Genomic DNA, 20,986 nt, shown 5'->3' on the forward strand with positions numbered 1-20,986 from the left:
TAGAAATAACTGCTAAAAATATTCAACATAGTAAAAAAAAAGTGCACAGTACACATACATTCAATGTGTGTCATTAATGGATCCCCTCCTCTCCCCTCATGAACAATCGAAATAAACATACCTGAACACACAAACACGACTAGAAATAATCTACTAGAACTAATGTCAATAATGTGTCACAATGAATGCAATTACTCCTCTCGATAATTATGTAATGAGAGTTGACTTGCACAATCGAAATCAACAAAACAAGAAATACTCCACAGCCAAAATAGTCTACAGGACACTCGGTCATGTGCACAAAACCTACATATCATATAGTGTAATTTATGCTAATGCACCTCTGCAGTTATTCATAATCGTCACCTCGAACAGTCGAAATGAATGGAACAACTTGAAATAATCCAAACAGCCACAAAAACGTCCATGTCAGACTTTCGTGCACACTGTATATGTCGTGATTATTTATGCAATCGCTACTCTTGCCAGTTATTCATGCTAACTTCCACCTTGCACAATAGAAATCAACAGAATACCTACAAATAACCCACTCTCATAATATTGCATGGATGTTCATGCAACGTACAAGTCATATGATTACGCAGTTGCAGTCATTCATGACACTCCCAAACCTTGCACAATAGAAATCAACATCTGCCATCTATTGACTTTAATTTTACGTTCATTTTAGCTGAACCAATCCAAATGGTGCCAGTTTGTTCATTTTTATAGATTTTTTTTTCCCCAGACTGATAGCGCCACATACACACACACACGCAGGTTTGGGCACTCAAACAGAGGTTTGCGCCTGAGGAGGTTTTTGCCATCTGGCTTGTTTCTCCGTCCGCGAGTTCTGCCAGGGCGATTGGCGCCGCGCCGTGCTATCGCCACACATGCGGCTGCAGATAGCAAAAAGTGGCGAGAGCGCCAGCGTCCGTGGCTTAGAGCGCAGTCGCTGTGGATGCTCCGAGAAAAAAAAAAAAAACTTCCTTCAACAATCTTTCTGCCTGCCAGGGAGGGAAATTTTTTTTTTAATTTTTTTTCAAAGCAAATGTTTAACTTGGAAAGTGGAAGATGCATTTTTTTTTCTCACTTCCAAGGCTTTCCACGAAAAATTGCTTTTCCTTCATGTAAAAAAAAATAATAATAATAATAATTATAATAAAGTTCTGTACTACAGTCATCACTACATATTCAATAACACTGTAAATATTTTTTTTAATCCAATGAAGAAAACTCTTAAAAAAATAATAATTTTACAAGATCTCATACTTTAAAATCATGAATGTAATCTTTATTTATACAGGAAAGGCAGTTGAGAACATATTCTTATTTGCATTCTGGCTGCAGACAGTAAAGTAAAAAACTATAAATTATTTATAAATAAATGATATATATTTTTTATAAATAATTATAAAAAAAAAAGATTAAACGTCATATATTTTTTAATATTAAAAAAAAATAAATTTTAATGTACAGATTTTATGTTTCAAAGTTTCAGCATTATTTAAAAAAACAAAACATTGAATTGACAAGATCTTATGTCTAATTTCTCAATGACACTTTTTTATATTAAAAAAGCAGAAAGTCGCAAGACACCATTTTAAAACAGAAAAAATAAAATAAATAAATGCCACATACAAAATAAAACATTACAATTCTAAATGCAGTTAGATATATTTGCAATTTCCATTGTTTTTAGATACTGTAAAAAATATATCACTACAGTCATTTCAAACATTGTTAAAAAAGTAAAACAAATGGAATGATTACAATGTTACAAGAAATTAAACTGATACTTTAAATAAAAAAGTAAAAATAAAGAATAAACAAAATATACCATTCACAAGGTAATTAAAGTTTTTTTATTGTAAAAAAATTAATACTACTAATAATTCTATGAACTAACACTTCTACTAAGACTAATAATAATAATAAAAACAATAAAGTTAGATGAGTAGAATGTGACACGGCATATTTTCATTTTTAACAAGTAAAAAATGTATACAACGGAATGTTACAAGATATCACACTGACTCATTGGCATATTAAAAATAGAATAAAAAATGCACAAAGGTTTTTCATTTATTAAAAAATGTGGAATGTTACGTACCGTTTTCCATTTAAAACGGAAAAAAGAAAAAAAAATGCATTACGCTAATAATAACAACTCTTTGCTTTGTATCCGATAACACAAATCAGTCTGTTTTTAACTTCAATTATTTATAAGAAATATTTAACTCTATAGTGTAGCGCTTCGGAAAGGCGTCTTTTTCTCTATCGTCGACGCTAAAAACGATCGGAGCAATTCCAGAGTATCCTTGCGTATTTCTGCACACTCGAGCGACAATAAAAAGTGACCTCCGAGCACTCCTTTGGAAATATGAATCCGAAAATAAAAGCTGGGTTAATATATGGGCTAATACCTCATAAAAAGGCGCGACAGCTGCTTAAAGCGGGCCGGAGATATGACGGAAGGGCGGGGATTCTTGGCGGCTTGGTTGTGTCGCACAGGTTGCCGACTTGTATACACGCAAATGGGGAAAGTGAACAAACAACGGAATCCTTGAAACAATGTAACCCGAGGAGGAACGCTTCAAAACCATCTGTCGGCGCTCCCAGGGTGGCACGTTCAGCGGAACAACCCCCCTCGGAAGCTATCAATGGAGTTAGCCGCTAGCTACAAGCTAGCTCGCTCGCAAGAGTTCGGCAATTACTAATACAAAATTATTATTAAAGTGACCAAATTGATCACCGTTATCAGTATCATCACAACATCGCGAAAATAAATCAAGTAGCGGTACTCGCAAATGGCCAAATATTCGATGCCATTATGCAGTCTAATAAGAACCAAAGAAATAAGGCCAATATCTATTACAAAGACTAGATTAAAAAATAAAACAAACACAATGTAGACAGATAACCAGAAAAAATGAAGGGAAAAGGTTGCGGAAAAAACAATTTAATTAAATTTCACGGATATTAGGGAAATTCTATTTAAAAAAATATATACATGAAAAAAAAAATGAACAAAAACAAAGCGAAGAAAAAACATTTAGAGGGATAACCCAGAAATTTGGGGGAAAAATATTAGAAAGAATTATTGTATGTAAATATGAAGATAGTAGGGGAAAAGCTTAAAAATTAAGTGAAAAATGTAGAGATAATATTTAAATAAAGTACACACATTAAGAATTAAAAAAAAATAATAATACAAAAATACTTGAAGATTAGACAAATATTAGACAAAAATACCATGGAAAAAAAATCTTAGTCTCACTGCAAAAATCTACAAAATTATTAGTTATATTTATTTTCTCCCCCACAAGAAGTAAGACAATATAATAGACACAAATACAAAAATATTACGATAATACATAATTATTCGGAATAATTCTTATAAAATGTTGGGGGGAAATTACAAGACAAATAGAGAACTATTATTATTATAATTATTATTATTATTAATTAATTTATTTATTATACCACATCAAATATTTGACAAATAAATTGATAAAATAAATATAGTCAAAAACAAAAAAAGAACAGCATGCTCAGAAGAAAATCTAAAATATTAGATGAAAAATAAAAATAAAAAAAAGGACTGAAAATGCTCAACTAAAGAAAAAACAAAAGTCTAAAAATAGATGCATACTGGATAACAACTTATTAATTTAATGATGTAAACTACTTGTATACTCACTTAAAATGTTTGTTTTGTTCTTATTTTACTTATCTTATTCTTTACTGCATGACCGATTTGTATACAGCAATGCTTGTCTTGCTTTATAAAGAAAGTTGCATTGAGATATAATCACACAAGTATTATGAAAAAAAAATATGAAATTATGATATGTAACATGAATAAATATTAGGAAATGGTTTGTCGCTAACCATAAAAATGTCATCCCTACTGTAGCACCAAAAAATATTTGTGTCCTGTTTTGTCAATGCAATGTGCAAAAGGTACCAGATAGCTTCGGGCTATATTTCACGAGTGGCTCAACAACAGCTCTCATTTTAGCGATGAGTGCGTTCAGGTGCTTGCGATCCAGGTGGACCAGCCCTGCACCTGCTACCTGTCCTCACTCCCCCCACACACCCCTCAGGGCAGATTCCCCACATGCCGGAGGGCAGCTGCTGACAGGCACTACTTCGCCGAGCCCTGCTTTAGGCCTCACAGGTTCAGCTGCTAAGGGAATGGAAGGATGTCGGAGGGGGCGGCGGAGGTCAAAGGAGTTGGCGAGCGAGAAGGGGGGCGCCCCTTCGGGAGGGGGCGTTTGAACGGCGGTCGGCGGCGTGTTGCATGCCTTCCCCCGGAAGGTGAGCGTCCCACTTTTACAATCACGACCCGTCGATAATCACTTTCACGATCCAGAGGCGGCTCAAGCGAGATCACGTTACGTCCGCTGCATGTGCCCGCTACGAGACAAACCGGGACGGACTTCCGTCAGACTCCACTTCACCTGCCGTCTCGCTATGATACCTGGAATAAATCAACCTAAAATGTCCGCTTCAAAGTTAACTCATTCACTCGCCGCCATTTTCACAGAAGCAATCCCATTCGCTCCCGGCTGTTTTACTGGATTTTGACTGATTTTGCAAGGCCCACAGAATATTGTGTTCGATTGCTATAAAAGCAAAGATTAAAGTCTCTTCTTGCATCGGGAAAAAAAAAAAAGTATGTTTCTATCTGTTTCCGTTTTGCAGCAATTAGCATTAGAAGACAGCTAAGTTTCATCAGTTTTCACAAATCTATTTAAAATTGTAAGTAATTGAGCTTTTTTTTTGTGTAATAACTACCATTTCTGCAACCGTTCTTTGCAGTTGAGAGGCTGTATCAAAGCCTTCTGTATGTTCTAGAATAAAAATAAAAACGTATAAATACGTCTTTGGGACACTTAAAACATTGGAAAAAAATGTATAAATACGTCTTTGGGAGACTTAAAACATAAAAAAAAAAAACGTATTTACACGTTACTGGGAGCAAATTAATTAATTGGCGGACTTTTTGGTGGATTCAAGAGATTTTTTTGTGGATCTGCTCATGATAGACAATTTCAAATGGCTTTGGGAGCTCATTTTTTTTATTTTTAACAAAAATTCACCTGTAAAAATTTGAGGGATAAAGGTGATTTATTTGTCCTCAGAATAATAACCAAAAAAAATAAAAAATGTTTTTTGTCCTCTTTTGTCCAACATGCCAAGCTTTTGACTGGTCAGGAATTCTTTGAACACCCACTGACTTATTGATCCTTATTGTTTCCTGGTGTAAAAGGTGTCGACCTCACACGCCCGGAAGACTTGTTTTTTTTTTTTACCCTTTCTTTTTATGGGCTGCTTTTATGTGGAAAGCGGACACCTCAAGAACGGGGGTTAAATCACCTTTACGGTCAAATCCATTTTTCCGACCCTCCCGTGTGCGCAACTCCTTCGCCACTCCCGTCCTTTCCCTCCCATCTGCTGGCATCCTTCTGGCTTCTGAGCAACATTCAATCTTGTCACTGGCTTCGAGATAAATGATCCAGCTGCGTCTTTGTCTTTGGACAGGGTGAAGCAGCATGTGGCATATTGCCCAATGTTGGTCTTGTTCCAAATGAATTAAACTAGCTTGTTGATCCAAGTAACTGTAAACAACAACTGTAAATATTTGGTGCCCAAAAAAAAAAAACACGCTACAAAAACAAATGCACGTGACGATGCCTGATGCCTGTGAGGGATTAAAGATTCTTGACATCACATAGCTCCTGACATCACATAGCGTTTTTCCAGTCGTAACCAATCACAGCTCAGCTTGTGAATGTCACATGGCCAAACCTAGAAAACAGGTGAGCTGTGATTGGTTGCCTGAGCCGTTGTGATGTCATTTTCAGTCGACAGCAAGTTGCAAAATGTGTTTTTCAAGGTACTAATTGTATGTGAAAAATGATGAAAGTATCAAATTAATTATAGACAAAATATGAATTTTTTATTGCTATAATGGGCTAAAGAAGTGAAGTATCCCTTATTAGCGGATCTACTCGATACACATGCCTACCAAATTCCGTATTGTTTTTTTTCTTTCGGATATAAAAATAATCCCCTCACCTACGTAGCATAAGGGAAAATAAATGCAAGCACTTAACACGTGGGTTGTGAACGTGGTGTTGTCACGCGGGACGAGAGCACCGCCACTAATGGACGCTGTCGCAGCTTCCCGGTGAATAATGCAGCCTTGCTAATTGGCCAGGTTAATCATTCATGTGGGTCGGGGGCCCGTACTTGGTGGAGAAAGTACACGCAGGCTTCTTGTTGGAGAACATCCCACTCTCACCCGTTCTGCCGCTCGCTCCTCCTCCTTATTGATGATCCGGTTATGACGGCGAATAGAACGTTGCAAATGGCTGGGTCGACGCCCACCCCATGCCTGAAGGTTGAAATGATTTATCCGGTGTTCAAAATGGTGGTCCAAACTAAGTCCGTTTACACAATGTTTACACAACATAGTACAACATTAACCCCCCTTTCAACCTATGACGTTTTAACTTTACGATGGCCGTGCTTCTCTGCCATTTTGTCCCTCGTCCGCCATTTTGTCCCCAGTGTTTCTGCTTAGCTAGTGCTAGCGCTTGTCTGTTTGTGTATGAGTACCTTTGGCTTTTCCATCCACATCTAAGCAGTAATTGTAAGTACAGCATCTTACGTTTTTACAATTCCATGTCAGTCCTGTGACACACATGTCTGGCCACAGCCAATCCGATCAATTCACCGTCTATTTAAGCCAAACCGAGAAGTGTGTGTTTGTCGGATTATTACCTCGGTTCCTCTGTGCATCTCCACAGCCCAAGGGGGCTTGAAGTCTCGTGATTTTCTATGCATTCTCATTGGTTCTCGTCTACGCCTCTCGATGTTATGAGAATAAAGAGTTAAATCTAATTTGTGTCTGCGCTTTTGGGATCCAACCTCAGAACGTAACAGATCTTGACCAAACGTTATTTGTGATGAAGGCCTCCCCCCACCTGCTGGTAGAAATGTATACATGCAATAACTCCTCCGCTTTAATCAAGAATTGTTTTCCGCAGTTCTACATCAGCATCCAGTCAAGCTTGTCGCCACGATTTATGGAGCCTCATATCGCAGGAATGAATCTCTTTTCCAGTTGTCCCCCTTTTCCGCGGCTCGCCGGACAGTTATTGGCTGAGAGCCATTTATTATGGTTTGCTTATCTGTGTAATTGATGCCCAACCCCCGCACGCCTGCCATCATGTCATTGTATAAACACTCGTGAGAAGTTGGATGTTGTCAATGAAATGGCTCGTGTCCGATATTCTTTCCGCGAGCCATGCTGGCTTGAGAACGTCTTCACCTTTCGTAAGAGTCTCATTAAGTGTGCGGAGATGCAAGCGCATCGATTGTGCTCTTTTCGGATTCACCTGCGCGGTTGATTTATGGACCGTCTGAGACAAGCCGCTGTAATTAGGCTGGAGTTGTCAAGCTAAATCCTCAACCCGCCGCCGCCGCCACGCTTGACGACCGTGCACCGGGTGAAACATTGCGTGAACGGCCCCGCGCGGACCCTTCTTCTGACACACCATTTGTTACCGTCACACTATTTTCCACTCAGCGGCCCGCCGGCGCTAAATGTTATTTTGCACTTTTTCTGGCTTCTAATCGCTGTCGGCCTGAATCCAGCAGAAGCAGCAGCCGGGATCGTCCCAACCCCCCCCCTCACTCCGCACCCGCAAAAATAGTTTTCATGCCAGCTTATTCATGCATGCACAAAATGGCAAAATGTGCCTTGGAAAAAGCCGCCAGCTAAATTTTCTAATCAACTTTTAAGACAGCAGATGACCGCGTTAAAGGGAAAGTCAACCCAAACATTTTATTTACAATATGTTGTATGTAGCCCCAGTACTCTAAACACTACATTCTGATACTATTGTGTTTGTGGAATATGAGTGAAGCAGCAAAATCCATCCATTTTTATCCATTTTGCCACTTGCTGTCGGCTGAAAATGACATCACAGTTGCTCAGGGCTCAGGTAATGGGAAATCAGAGCACAGCTGTAAACGCCACGTGAACAAACTACAGAAAAAAAAAAAAGAAAAAAAAAGTGAGGCCTGATTGGTCGTTACTTGAGCCCTGAGCAACTGTGATGTCATTTGTAGTCGATAGCACATGGCAAAATGGCGGCCACCTGAGATGGATAAAAACTAGTGGATTTTTGCTGCCTAACTCCATCCATCATCCATCCATCTATTTTCTTAACCGCTTATTCGACTAAATATTTATATTACTCACAAGGGTCGCGGGGGGTGCTGGAGCCTATTCCAGCTGGCTTCGAGCAAATGTCATATTAATCAGAATGCTGTTTTTAGAGTAGTTGGACTGCAAATAACACGTTATTATTGAGAAAATTTGGGGGTTGACCCAAAAAAAAAAATCTGTATAAAACTAAAGTAAAACCAGTCACCACTGTCATTTTGAATCAGGATCCAGAACCAATTTACTTTATTTATTTTTGAATATTCTTGAGCCACAGAATGTCATACTTTTTGGGGTTTTTTTTTAAGTTATGATGGTCATGACAAAAGACATTTTAAAAACATCGTCCTTTTAGGTGTATGAACTAATCAAGATTATGACTTAAATTTTGACGTTAAACAAAATTTCAGCTAATATTTAGTTGGGTTTTGCCAGGTCATTACTTTTTTGCAATATTACAAAAAAATCGACGCATATTTGGAATTTGAATTTAGGATCCTGATTCAAGTTTTTTTTTTTTTTTTTTTTTTCATTTGTGCTTTGGTCGTACCAAGGCAACACATTTATTATTATTATTATTATTATTATTATTTTACAATTAAACTGGCACTGGTTTTGTAATATAGCTCCTCAGATGTCTAATTAGTAATGACCTTAAGAAAAACCCTGACAAATGTGCTTGAATTAATCGATATAATTGATTAAGCCCAACGACAAATTTGTTATTTTAGCATATTTTAAGCATCACAATTTTTTTGCCATTTCTCTGATAGTTGATGCAAGTTAATGCTTGAAAAAATTTTTTTTTATTTTTATTTACGCAAAAGTGGAAAAAAAATTATTACGAATCGGATTAAATATTTTTTTTGTTTGTTTTTGTTTTTCGAGAACGCACAGTTTGGATTTGCACACATAATTCTGTTTTTTTTTTTTTTTTTTTTTTTTTTTTAAATATACTTTGAAATGTGTTTGTGAGCACATCCGTCATTATGCTAATGTGTCTGACAGCGCTTCACATTAGCCTCAGCTGTCGGGAAAACGAGCGGCGTTAATGTCTGTCTCGTTTGGCTTTGCTGCTTTCCTTCTAATCGTGCATCTTGTGAAGGATGACTGTTGTTGCGCTTTCCACATTCATTGTTGTAATTGCGGCGCGGACAGCGGAAGCGTTTATCGAACCCGGCGGAGTTTTGTCACGCTGCCGTGATCTTCCTTCGGAGTTCCATCTCAATGTTAATGTGCTTTTAGGACGACGGCGTCAAAGACAATATTGAAAAATATCCTCCTGATTGATACTGTCAATTATACGGCCCTGCGAACGCCTCATTTACCGTCTCCGTGGCAACGCTGTGCACGTGAGTTAAGTTACTGGCATTAAGCCAGGGGTGTCCAAACTTTTTCATTTTGAGGGCCATATACAGAAAATCAGAAGGACCACATAATGTTAGGTACTTATATTTGTCATATTTGTCAAAAAGCCAAATATTGGTGCAAATAATCGGCCAAGCCATAATTGCATCCCTAATTGTAACCTTATGAGGGGGAAAAAAAAAAAAATCTTAATTATTCAAAACCTAAAGTCATGATTTTAATAAGATAAAGTTGCAATACTAATCTTTTCAGAATAAAACTATATTATATTATAATAAAAATGTACATCTCATGAAGATACATATTTGCCGTCTTAAAAATTTTGAGGAATTAAACCAAATTCTTTCAAGAAAGCAGTCACAATTTTTGAAGAAGTTGCGACCTTTGAAGAGTGCTAATGTTACACAAACTAGACCCCGAACAAAAAAAAACAACAAAAAAAAGATATATTCATTTAAGATTTTCAAAAACTGCTGTTCTAACATGAGCTTGACACGAGTTGTTTTGGGAGGACGAGGTTATACTTCAAACATAACTAACAATACAAGAATAAAGTTGTAATTTTTGGACTGTAAGGTCATAATGTTTTGAGAACATTTACAATGTTCGAACAGCATACTTGGAAAAAGGTCAATCTCAAAAAGTAAAGTTGTAAATTCATGGGAAAAATGTCAAGAGGTTTCCAGTTTTCTCTTGAGTCGTGCTAAGTGGGGAGCATCCGTCGTTGCTAATCCCGTCTGCGGCGCTCTGGCTGCGGCTTGGCACGAGGACGCGGGAAGCCGCGGACGCTGCCAGCCGCTTTGTGTTTCCCAGCCTGGGAGAAAGGGGACGCGGGGAATGGCGGAACACGCGGAAAAGAAGAGCCGGCATAATCGCTTTGACGCTCTCCCGTGTCACGCCGGACTCTCGCGCCCGCCTCCACTTTGGTCGCTGTGGACAGAAACCGGAGCCGGGCGCTTTGCTTTAGCGATCTCGTAAACTTGTTGCTCCTCAGCTAGCAAAGCGCACGCCTCCGTTTTAAAACTTTTACTGTCAGATATTTGGCTTTCCTTGCACTTCGGCTCTCCGCTTTCATACGCAGATGAGGTTTCACTGCTGCTCACCCTTGGCGGCCCGCGAGTTATGGCACACAGAACTGTAAAAAACTATTAAAAAAATAATAACGGAATGTAATGTGGTACATGGGAAAGGCATTGTGAAAAATCACCTCAAACAATTCTTTCAACTATTACTAATGATATCCAAACATCACGATACAATATTGTCACAATATTGTGTGTGTGTGTGTGTGTGTGGGGGGGGGGGGGGGGGGGGGGGTAGGTCTTATTTACATAAGATCACAATATTGTTTAAAAAAAAAAAAAAAGCATAGATTTTAAGCATAGAAGGCCAAAACATCCCTAATGAAAATTAAATTGCACTAAATAAACTAGCCACTAGAGGGTGCTAGAACTGCACAAATGGAAATCAACTGGACTTTTTTTTAACAGATGTGTTCGTTTTAAATGTTGTGAACATGACGACGATAATCACGATATTGTGGAAGTTTTAATATCACGATATCACGATTGTATTATTTTTGTTATTATTCTTATTAGTAGTATTACCGTTAAAAAAAAAAAAAGCTCCAGTGAGTGTAAGACTCCACTTTAATTCATTGGCGAGACTGTTTACGTGCCTCGGTAGGTGCTTCTGTTTTGGTTAGCGACAAAGTTAATGTTAGCGGAAGCTAGCTTTTTGAGACTGAACGGACCTAAATACAGCTACTACTCAAAATGCCACGCCGTATATTACGTAAAAATAAATAAATAAATCATATTTTAGGACAAAGTTCTACAGTATTTAAGAAAAATAATGGTGATAACATTCCTTCCGTCATTTAAAACAAGGAAAGGGCTTAAGAAGCAAACTTAGATGAGAGAATAGCTTCTTTGATGGTGGCAGATATAGGAGACTGAAATTTAAAATAAAAAATAATTACAAAAAAAGGATTTCCTTTGAAATTTTCAGCTCACAGAGACACACAGAGAAGCACACAGCTTTGGTGTTGGAGTTTCATTCCGAGTCGACAGACGGCAGAAACATCTCGATTTGTTTTGACAGTCACTAACAGTTTGAAAGGCCCCCTGACACCAGCGTGAACAGTCAAGTCGGGCCTCTCAAGTCGTGAAAAACGACCGCGGAGTGTGCCCAGCTTCGTTCCTTTTGAATTAAAATTTTCCCCAAATACAAAGACGAGTAAAATTTTTGACAAACAAACATGGCGACCCACTTGTCCCCCCCAATTCAAGTCATTCCCAACAGAGCCACTTAACTCATTTGTTAATAACGTGTAAGGTTTTTTTTTTATGTTTTAAGTGTCCCAAAGACGTATTTATACGTTTTTTTTGTTTGTTTGTTTTTTAATTTGAAACAAAATGTTAGCTCAATGGTCAACTAGTAGAAGTAGCTAGCTATTAGTAGCTTGTAAATAGTAACTAGCTAGAAAAGCGATAAAGACAAAAAGTAACAATAAAGAAACATGTAACATAGATGGTGCGATGTTTTTCTTCTGTATTTTGACTTTGCGGAGTTACAAGTACGCAATACTTGCTCCACAGTATCCTTAACTCATTTGCTCCCAATGACGTGTAAATACGTTGTTGTTTTTTAATGTTTTAAGTGTCCCAAAGACGCATTTACACAGGTTGTTTTTTTTTTTTTTAATGCTAAAGCATACAGAAGGCTTTGATGCAGCCTCTCAACTGCAAAGAACGGTTGCAGAAATGGTAGTTATTACACAAGCGGCCAGCAGGTGGCGGTAGAGCAAAGGAGATCAACCAGGGCCATGTAGAAAAAAAGTTCAATTACTTACAATTTTGAATAGATTTGTGAAAACTGATGAAACTTAGCTATCTTCTAATGATAATTGCTGCAAAACGTAAACAGATAGAAACATACTTTTTTTTCTGATGAAAGAAGAGACTTTAATCTTTCTTTTGATAGATTCAATGCTTTTATAGCAATAGAACACAATATTCTGTGGGCCTTGCAAAATCAGTCAAAATCTAGTAAAACAGCGAACGGGATTGCGAAATGTGAAAATGGCGGCGAGTGAATGAGTATCGGATAGCCCGAACCTCCGAAAGGGGTAAGAAATGAAAGAATTTCCAGTGGAAGCAATAAGCAATAAGAAAGAAGGAATAACCGAACGGGATTGTCTTTTTGCCAGTAAAAACACTTTTTGTGGCTTATGGATCAAGTTATCACACTCGAGCGCTAACGTCTGAGTTTCGCTCACCAACAGGCTCGTTTTGGAGCATGTCGTCATGGTAACCATCCCAAAGACAAAAAAGCCTCTGGGCTAATTATCACAAGAGCGAGTGTACCACCCCAACTCCAAAGCTCTATTGTGCACTCCATCATTTTTACTTGATGTATTCAAATCAGGCTTATGGGGAGCATTTTAACACCCTCAGATTAACTCGAGCACTAGAGAGAAAAGTATTTGGGTGGGTTGGTGGTAGTGGCGGTCCTATTGACGCCACGTTGACCATGTAAGCCAACATTCCGGGGAGCACAATACGTTTAAAAATAAGCTTTGCTATTAAACGTGAAGGTATCTTATCTCTCCTCCAGCCGCTTAAGCCCGCTAAAAGCTGACTTGGCAAAGAGAGGAAGTGTCAGTGAAGCTAATCCTTGCTCGAGTGCCATCGCCGCAAAGTGGGTCAGGAAAGTATGAAAAAGTAATGCAAGGGCTCGGAATATTACGTCGCAGCGGGCCGCGAGGGTGCATGGGGTGCTTAAAGAACACAGAGCTCCAGGCTAATTCCTCAAGTCACAAACAAGCTATTAGCCATGCTAATAGCGCACTTTAGAGACAACGTTGGAAACTAAGATTGTGAGAAGACGACCTTTTGTTCTATTACTATGTTGCTCACTGTTGGCTTAGATTTTGACGGCTAGCTTGTGCTATATCTATATATATAGGGGGGCGCGTTTGACCTCGGGGAACATGCTCTTTTATTTTTTTTATTTTTTTTTTTTTTTTACTGACCTAGAATAAAGTGCAATTGCACCTCCACTACCTTAGGGGGCAGTGGCGCTCTCTTTATTGGCAGAGTGTGTGCAGGGAGCATTCGCTCAGTGGTGTAGGGGTTTTGTTTGCACTGAGCATGTGTTCACTGTTCACAAACTGTTCACTAATAAATAATTATTCTGTACACAGATGTGGGTATAAACAGCAGAATTGTACGTGGCAAATCATCACCGTGTGTCAACACGTAATATATGCAGTTAGCGCTGTCACTCGAATATTTTTAGAAAATTAATCTATCGATCATGCAATTGATTAATCAGATTCATTTTAATTTTGCATGGAAAGTGTACTTACAAAAAACATATTTTTTGTTAACCAGTGATTTGTGGTTATTTTGTACTTTGTATTCGTATAGTGATTAAAACAAAAAAAAACAAAAAACGGGAATTGATGTTCTCGCCAAATTGTCGACTTTCTCGCTAAATCTGGCGACTTTCCAAAGCCTTCTTAGAGACTTTTTTTTTTTTTTTTAGTCAAAAGCGACTAGCGACAAATCTTGCAACTTATTCTGGTTTTCTGGAGACTAAATTAGGTAAATTAGGGATTTTTAAAAAAAAAAATTTAAACTAAATTTTCTTCAGCGTCCATTACAATTACATGCAAACTAATTATGCATATAAGGCAATGACATCATTTAGCAACTTCCAGCAACTTCTAAAAAGGACAACCAAGCTACTTTCTTTACTGGGGCGCTGGCAACACTGAATATATGTAAACAGAATATTAACCTATTCTAGGGTTACCATATTTTCATTTCCAAAAAACAAAAAACAAAAAAAAGTGGGGCGAAGGTGGCATGAGTCTTTATCAGCATGTTAGCTTCTCACATGCTGGTTCATCTAGCCTCCATCCAGGCTCTAAAATAGCACCCTTCGAAGTTGAATGATGACATATCTGTGCGTTTTTATCCTTCCTCACCCTCAGCCATCTTCCTCACGCCGCACCTTCACTGATAGGCCGCCCAGCTGAATAATTCACAGAGCATGTTGCCGTAAAGATAAAGCTTTTTTTTCTTTTCTTTTTTTTTTTTTTTTGAACCCCCTCCCTTACGCAATAAACTGGGGACCGACTGGCACAACACAGCGTGGCGGAGAAGAGAAAAAAAAGAGATCCTGTTGTATAAATAAATTTATAAGGACGCACCGGCAAAAGCTAACTCTATAAAATTTTTACTCTGCTGGATGACGGCAGCTCATTTGGTGCAGGAAGAAAAATGAGGATAAGCTAGAGGGCAAGGTGAGTACTGTATTTATTTTTACAAGATGTTATTTCTACTGTGAGAGCGGGTGACACAATATTCTCTCTCATAGTCCATTTATAATCCATATCGCACAACTAGCACATTCGATGATTTTTTTTTTTTTTTCCCCTTCCCGCGTCTAATATTTGAGGGTGAGATGGAAGTTTTCCAAGTGGATCCCCCAGATGAGATGGAAGGCTGTGGCGAGAAGCCAGAAGGACAAAAATCGGCTTTTTGTATGGATTTTTTATTTTTTTTTCCTGTGACAGAGGAAATCTCCACTGTAAAAAAAATGAGTATTTGCATAAAGATGCCACTGGACACATTCGGCAAACCCTCGGCGAGAACTGTACCAAAGTAGATAAGCATAATCACGAAACAGTAACGGGCAGACATTCCCATTCATTCAAGCCATGTGACACTTTATATATTAAAAAAAAAAAAAAAAAAAAAAACTTTTCAATTAAAAAAAAATAAAATACACATTAACACAAAGATAAGTAGGAGAGCAGAACAACATTTTAAGAAAATAACATGGATGCATGGTTTATTTAAAGTGTAGAACAACAGTAGTGTCAAACATACGGCCCGCGGGCCGGATCAGGTCCGCAAACGGGTTTTATCCGGCCCGTGAGATGATTTTGTAACGTTAAAAAAATATATATAATGTCGGACTGCTTAATCAACCGGCCACAAGCAAAACATATAAATTTGTAATTTCACAAGCAGTCCTCAAATGAGCAATACAACTTGTACGGGGAATGGTCGTCCTAGATGTCATTATTTTACACACAACTGAAACTACGATTTGTTTAATTATTTTTAATTTTTTTGTAATCATACACCGACATAAACATGTTAAATACGACACAAATTCAATTACTGGTAACACAAATAGATATGACAAGGATTAACATCCTTATAACATCATTAACTGCGCCACGCAATGCATTCTGGGAACAACATATATATGAAAAACAGGTCGATTTAACACATCCGGAACGTATACCGTTGCATTCGTGTTATTTTTCGGAATAATACGATTACAGTTGAGCTCCGTAATTCCGGGCTAGTCCATGAAAATCTGCGTATAAATGACGGCAATTGTTTTTTAAGTTATATACGGTTATTTTGCCCGATGTGGCCCATGAGCTAAGATACGTTTGACACCCCTGGTGTAGAACCACCACATTGGCACATCCATCCATCCATTTTCTTGACCGCTTATTCCTCACAAGGGTCGCGGGGGTGCTGGAGCCTATCCCAGCTGGCTTCGGGCAGTAGGAGGGGGACACCCTAAACTGGTTGCCAGCCAATTGCAGGGCACACAAAAGCAAAATTCTTCAGACCGGCAGAAAACAAGCGGGGTGGCGCATGGGAACCGTCCGGGAGTAGGAAGCAATTTGGAGAGACTAGACAATTACAAGATAACATGCAGCGACGCCGTCTTGAAGTCATCCGCCAGGGAAATGACAAGCTTTTTTTTTTCTTTTTTTTTTGATAAAGCAACAAACAGAGATAACAACGTCACTCGGGCGGAAAAATGAGTCAAAGGAAAAAGTCAGTTTTAGAATAACAGGAAGTTGATAGTGAGATTGATGGCAATGTTCATGACAAAATGTATTGTGTGGGACACATTTGAACTGATGTAGAAAAATACTTGAGAGAAGTATGACGAATATGCTTGAGCATCTTTTTTTAAAACGCTGCCTGTTCGTTTATTTGGATTAGTTCGAAAATCTGTTTAGGGATAAAGTGGCGGACAATCAACTGCGCGCCGACACACTGAAACATATACAACATGGTTTGATTGAAATAAATGGACAGCGAATGTGTCATAAATCCATTTTAATGTGTTGTGGTGACAGATAACATATGTTGAAAGTTGCCTGGGGGCTGGCAATGTATATTTCCTATTCAGTTCGTTCCGTATTCATATTGGATGATTCTGATGAATGATGTCCAGATGTTTGCTGACACTGGTATAAATAAAGAACTTCAAAGGCTAGGAAAGCTAGCATAAACATCATTCATATGAAAGTCCGATAATATAACAATGAAGAATGGGAATAATTGTGGAACTAATTGTCTTCACGAAGCAAATAGAAATGTGGTCGGTGTGTATAAAAAGTAGACTCGCAAAAAAAAAAAAAGTCTCCAAAAACAAAGAAATCAGTTAGTAAAATTTGGCGGTCTGTTATGAATAAGTCCACAAAAGTCTCAAGAACCAAAGTCTGGAAACAAAGGAAGTTTGTATTTTTAATTTCAAGCAGAAATTTAAGGAAAGGTAGTAGATCGAGGTTTTTTACTAGGGGTGGGAATCTCACGATTCGATTACGAATTTTTTTGGGTCTACGATTCGATTCAGAATCGATTTTTGATTCCAAATGATTTGATTGACAACGATTTCTGCTTCATTTTATAGATCAGCAAATAATCGTCATGATCTACTCCAGTCTGACTGGCTAATGCTAATTAGCACGCTACTCGCGCCATTTTTATCCCTCATAAAGACTATTCATACAAAACGCTTCAGGAATGTATACAGAGAAGCATCTTAACATTACACACCGCCGCCGGTATATGGAAAAAAATCAAATTTTATTGGCCTAACTTGATGGTGACTTTTTCCTTCTCTCTAATCTGGCTACAACTTTAACTGTGTATCAGAACGCACGGAACCACACTGTCCCCAAGTGGCCAAATCGGGTACAACATGAACAGCGTTCCCACTACACAAGGGCAAGACGGTATCAAATCATTAAATCGATTTTATAACATTTCGAATGGATTCTGAATTGTACTAAATGAGAATCGCGATTCTTTATGTCATTTTTTTGGCACAGCCCTAGTTTTTACATCAACTGCGCTGGAGTCTGTAAGCATACCAAGATCACCTCTTGCACAGGCTCTTGCACCACAGTTCACAAAAATAAGCCAGAGTCTCAATTAGAACATATTTGTCGAATGACGATTATTCTTGCCACACTGTTACGCAAGGCAGGTAAAAGCACGAGTGTAAAGCCTGGAGCGGTGGGGCTTCCCCTTCACCGCACGGCAGCCATTACTCTAAATCACAGCCGCGACCTCCTCAGCTCGCATCCACTGACCTGGAAAATATGCGGCGGGGTCCGAGCCTCGGCGAGCCGGCCTTTGCTTGGCCGGAAAACAGCAGAAATATTGAGCCAATTACAAGATGATTATCTGCTGGCAGTGGCGGGGGAGCGCGCTGCGGGTGTGAGTGTATTTATGGCTGCCTGGCAGCAGGAGCTGGGAAAATGAATCAAAAGGCCTGCCATGCGAAGGAGAAGCACTTCTGCCTCCTTACCGCCACTTGTCCATTGACAAGGCGCTGGCTCCCGTCCAAAGGCTTTCGTTTCCTGGAAGGAAAACACCAGGAGGCGGCTGCCGTATTGTCCGCGAGACCCGGTGGTGCATGTAGGCGTTGATTTTGCGGGCTTTCATATGACAGGCAGACATGAGTCACGTTCATTTTCAAGCGATGCATCAGACCGCTTCTTTTATCCTACAAAGGCAGCATTGAGAGATGCACCGCGCTTGAGCGTGTATGCGGGATTTGGCTTGTGAAAAAGCAAAAGCATGCCTTCGAACCAGCGAGTCCTGGCATCCTTATTCGTTCTTTTCCATCTGTGACGTCAAAGTCCTGACAGGTTCACAAGACGTTCCTGCGCCGGCGTCCAAATTCCTCCAAAAGTCGGCTTGTTCTTGCTGTTTTTCTTGTTCCTCTCCCAAAGCAAACGCGAGCCAGCAAGATGTTAAGTTTGATTTAAAGCGGTCGGATGGAGACATCAAAGTCAAATGTGGCGGTGTGGTAAAACACTTTCTTATATCACAGACTTTGCCGATAAAGTCTCTCCGTGAGTTAAAGAACTGAAGTGTAAACAAACTGCATGGAGATGACTATTAAGCCTCTTTCAGACTGTCCATCTAAGCAGGTTATTTCCTGGCTCACAGTCTTGACGAACTTCTGAGATTTGCCCAATGCCCTTAATGTTCACTGCACATCTATCTAAATACGAGAAGTCACATCTGTATAGATAAATACCGTCTTAGACAAATCTATCGTTACACCCAGAGGTGGGCGCATCAATAAATTTTGAGTCCATCATTCGTCAATCGTCAACAGTCTGGACACGTTTCCCTCATCATCAATCCGTCAATATTGCAACCGCATTGTAATCATCAATCCATCATTCGTCGATAGCTCAGCAAAATGAGCGTCTGGCAATGTTTCCGTCATTCGAAGTGGGCATCTGTCAATCGTCATCAGTCAGCAAAATGGGACGTCCATCACTGACAGATTGATGGACGAAAAACCCCTTCCGGCAATGCTTAGTTTCTCAATTTTTCGAAGTTTCCCATCAATAGCAATCGTCAACAAAATGGCCGTCAGTCATTGAAGGACCTTCCGTCAATATTTCAATGATGCACACCTCTGGTTAACCCTCTGATGCACCAATTAGCGAAGAAGACAGGGACTCAAGTTGTTAAAAATGGAAAATATATTTTACACCTCTATCCAGACCTGATCCACAGTTGGATTATTCCACCTTTGTCAATGCCCAACAATAATACACCATTTGCCGGCTTCAGAGGGGACAACGTGAAGTCACAATCAAAACGTAAACTTTAATACACCCGACACACTGTTGACAGAGTTGTGCTGAATTGGACCTGTCAATTTGCATCTTTGCGGTAAAATTGTCGAATCAGAGCTGCAACGGCAGAGCAGGGATTTCTTTGGCAGACAGAAATAACTTAGGCGGGACATTGCCACATTCGAAGTTCACGTTCATACTACCCTCAGTGCAGGGCAAAGGGCCGTGACCTGCCTGAATGTTAAGTCAAGTCAAGTTTCTGTCTGGAAAAAAAAAAATCACAGGTAAATAAGTGGTGCTTTTGCAGTTGTGCATCCGTGCCAGGAAGGCTTCGGAGAATGTATCCATTTCCCATGACTGCACTTCTTGGATGCATCTGAAATGCTTCTTGTGATAACTATAAAATTTACATTGCCCCAAATACGCGCGATGACTCGCTCACATTTTTTTGGCTTCCTGTCACACGCTACACGGCGCCATCCACCTCACTGACCCTGAAACTGCGCCCTGCCCGCGTGAGCGGCCCTTAGCGCCCCTGGTGCCTTTGCTACATTGAGCACAGAACAAGCATGACGCTCACCATCAAATATGGATGCCTCCTTTAGCGCAGCCTCATCTCTTTTTCATACGCCCAATAACGTTCTCGTGTGAGGTTGCCGTAAGGGTGCTTTTCCTCGAGCTGGGATTAGCGCGCTAGCGTCGGGAAGGCAATTTGTCAGTGCCAACATTAAGTTGCTGTGAGTTTTTTGGACATTGGCGATTCATGTTGTACGTGTTTGAGGTCCATGATCAAGACCTAAAGGGCTTACTGTATTGTTTTTTGTTTATTACGGTCTAAAGCAGCTTGGGATCAGTAAATTCTGATCAATCATTTCTGTTTTACCAAGATTCAGATTCTATCAGTAAACCCTGACTTAACTTTTGGGTCACCACAATTCGGATCAGTCAATTCACTATGATTCAAATTGGAGATCAAGATCAGTAAATTCTGATCAGGCTTTATTGTTCCTTCTGAAATTGTTGAAAAGAAAGTGACACAAATTGCAAGAATTCCTTTCCCCATCCCAACTTACAGTGGTGTTCTTCCTGTAACTTATGCGAAAGAACCAGTCAACACTGACCAATCAATGGATAAGCCAATCATATCGTAGAATTGCAACTGAGAGTTTGGCTACTTAGAGACTTAACGGAACCCTACTATATGGTACTTTTGGAGAGCTAGCTAACAGCAAGAAGCTTCAGAGTTGAGTTCGGCTGGGTTCTTAGCGGGACGTTGGACCAGGCCATTTTGTCAGCTTCAGTCCTCGCCTGCCGAGGCGGATGAATAATTGACATCTGCGTTCTGTACTTCAGTGAATTTTAAAACTGCATTCTGCAGAGGTTCTAAATGGCAGAGAGAGTCGGTGTTAATCATTCATGGCTTGCTTTTTTTACCT

The 20,986-nt window shown here is 39.3% G+C and overlaps 2 protein-coding genes across 4 annotated transcripts in view; one reads left to right on the forward strand and one right to left on the reverse strand.

Moving 5' to 3' along the window:
* Positions 1-20,986, reverse strand: part of cox10 (cytochrome c oxidase assembly factor heme A:farnesyltransferase COX10) — a 116,843-nt gene that overhangs the window by 44,546 nt on the left and 51,311 nt on the right. The gene's annotated exons all lie outside the window — the stretch shown is intronic.
* The window catches only part of LOC144005476 (heparan sulfate glucosamine 3-O-sulfotransferase 3B1-like), a 30,633-nt gene that overhangs the window by 8,136 nt on the left and 1,511 nt on the right, over positions 1-20,986 (forward strand). The gene's annotated exons all lie outside the window — the stretch shown is intronic.

Source organism: Festucalex cinctus, chromosome 17, assembly GCF_051991245.1.
Source record: "Festucalex cinctus isolate MCC-2025b chromosome 17, RoL_Fcin_1.0, whole genome shotgun sequence".
Classification (NCBI taxonomy): domain Eukaryota; kingdom Metazoa; phylum Chordata; class Actinopteri; order Syngnathiformes; family Syngnathidae; genus Festucalex; species Festucalex cinctus.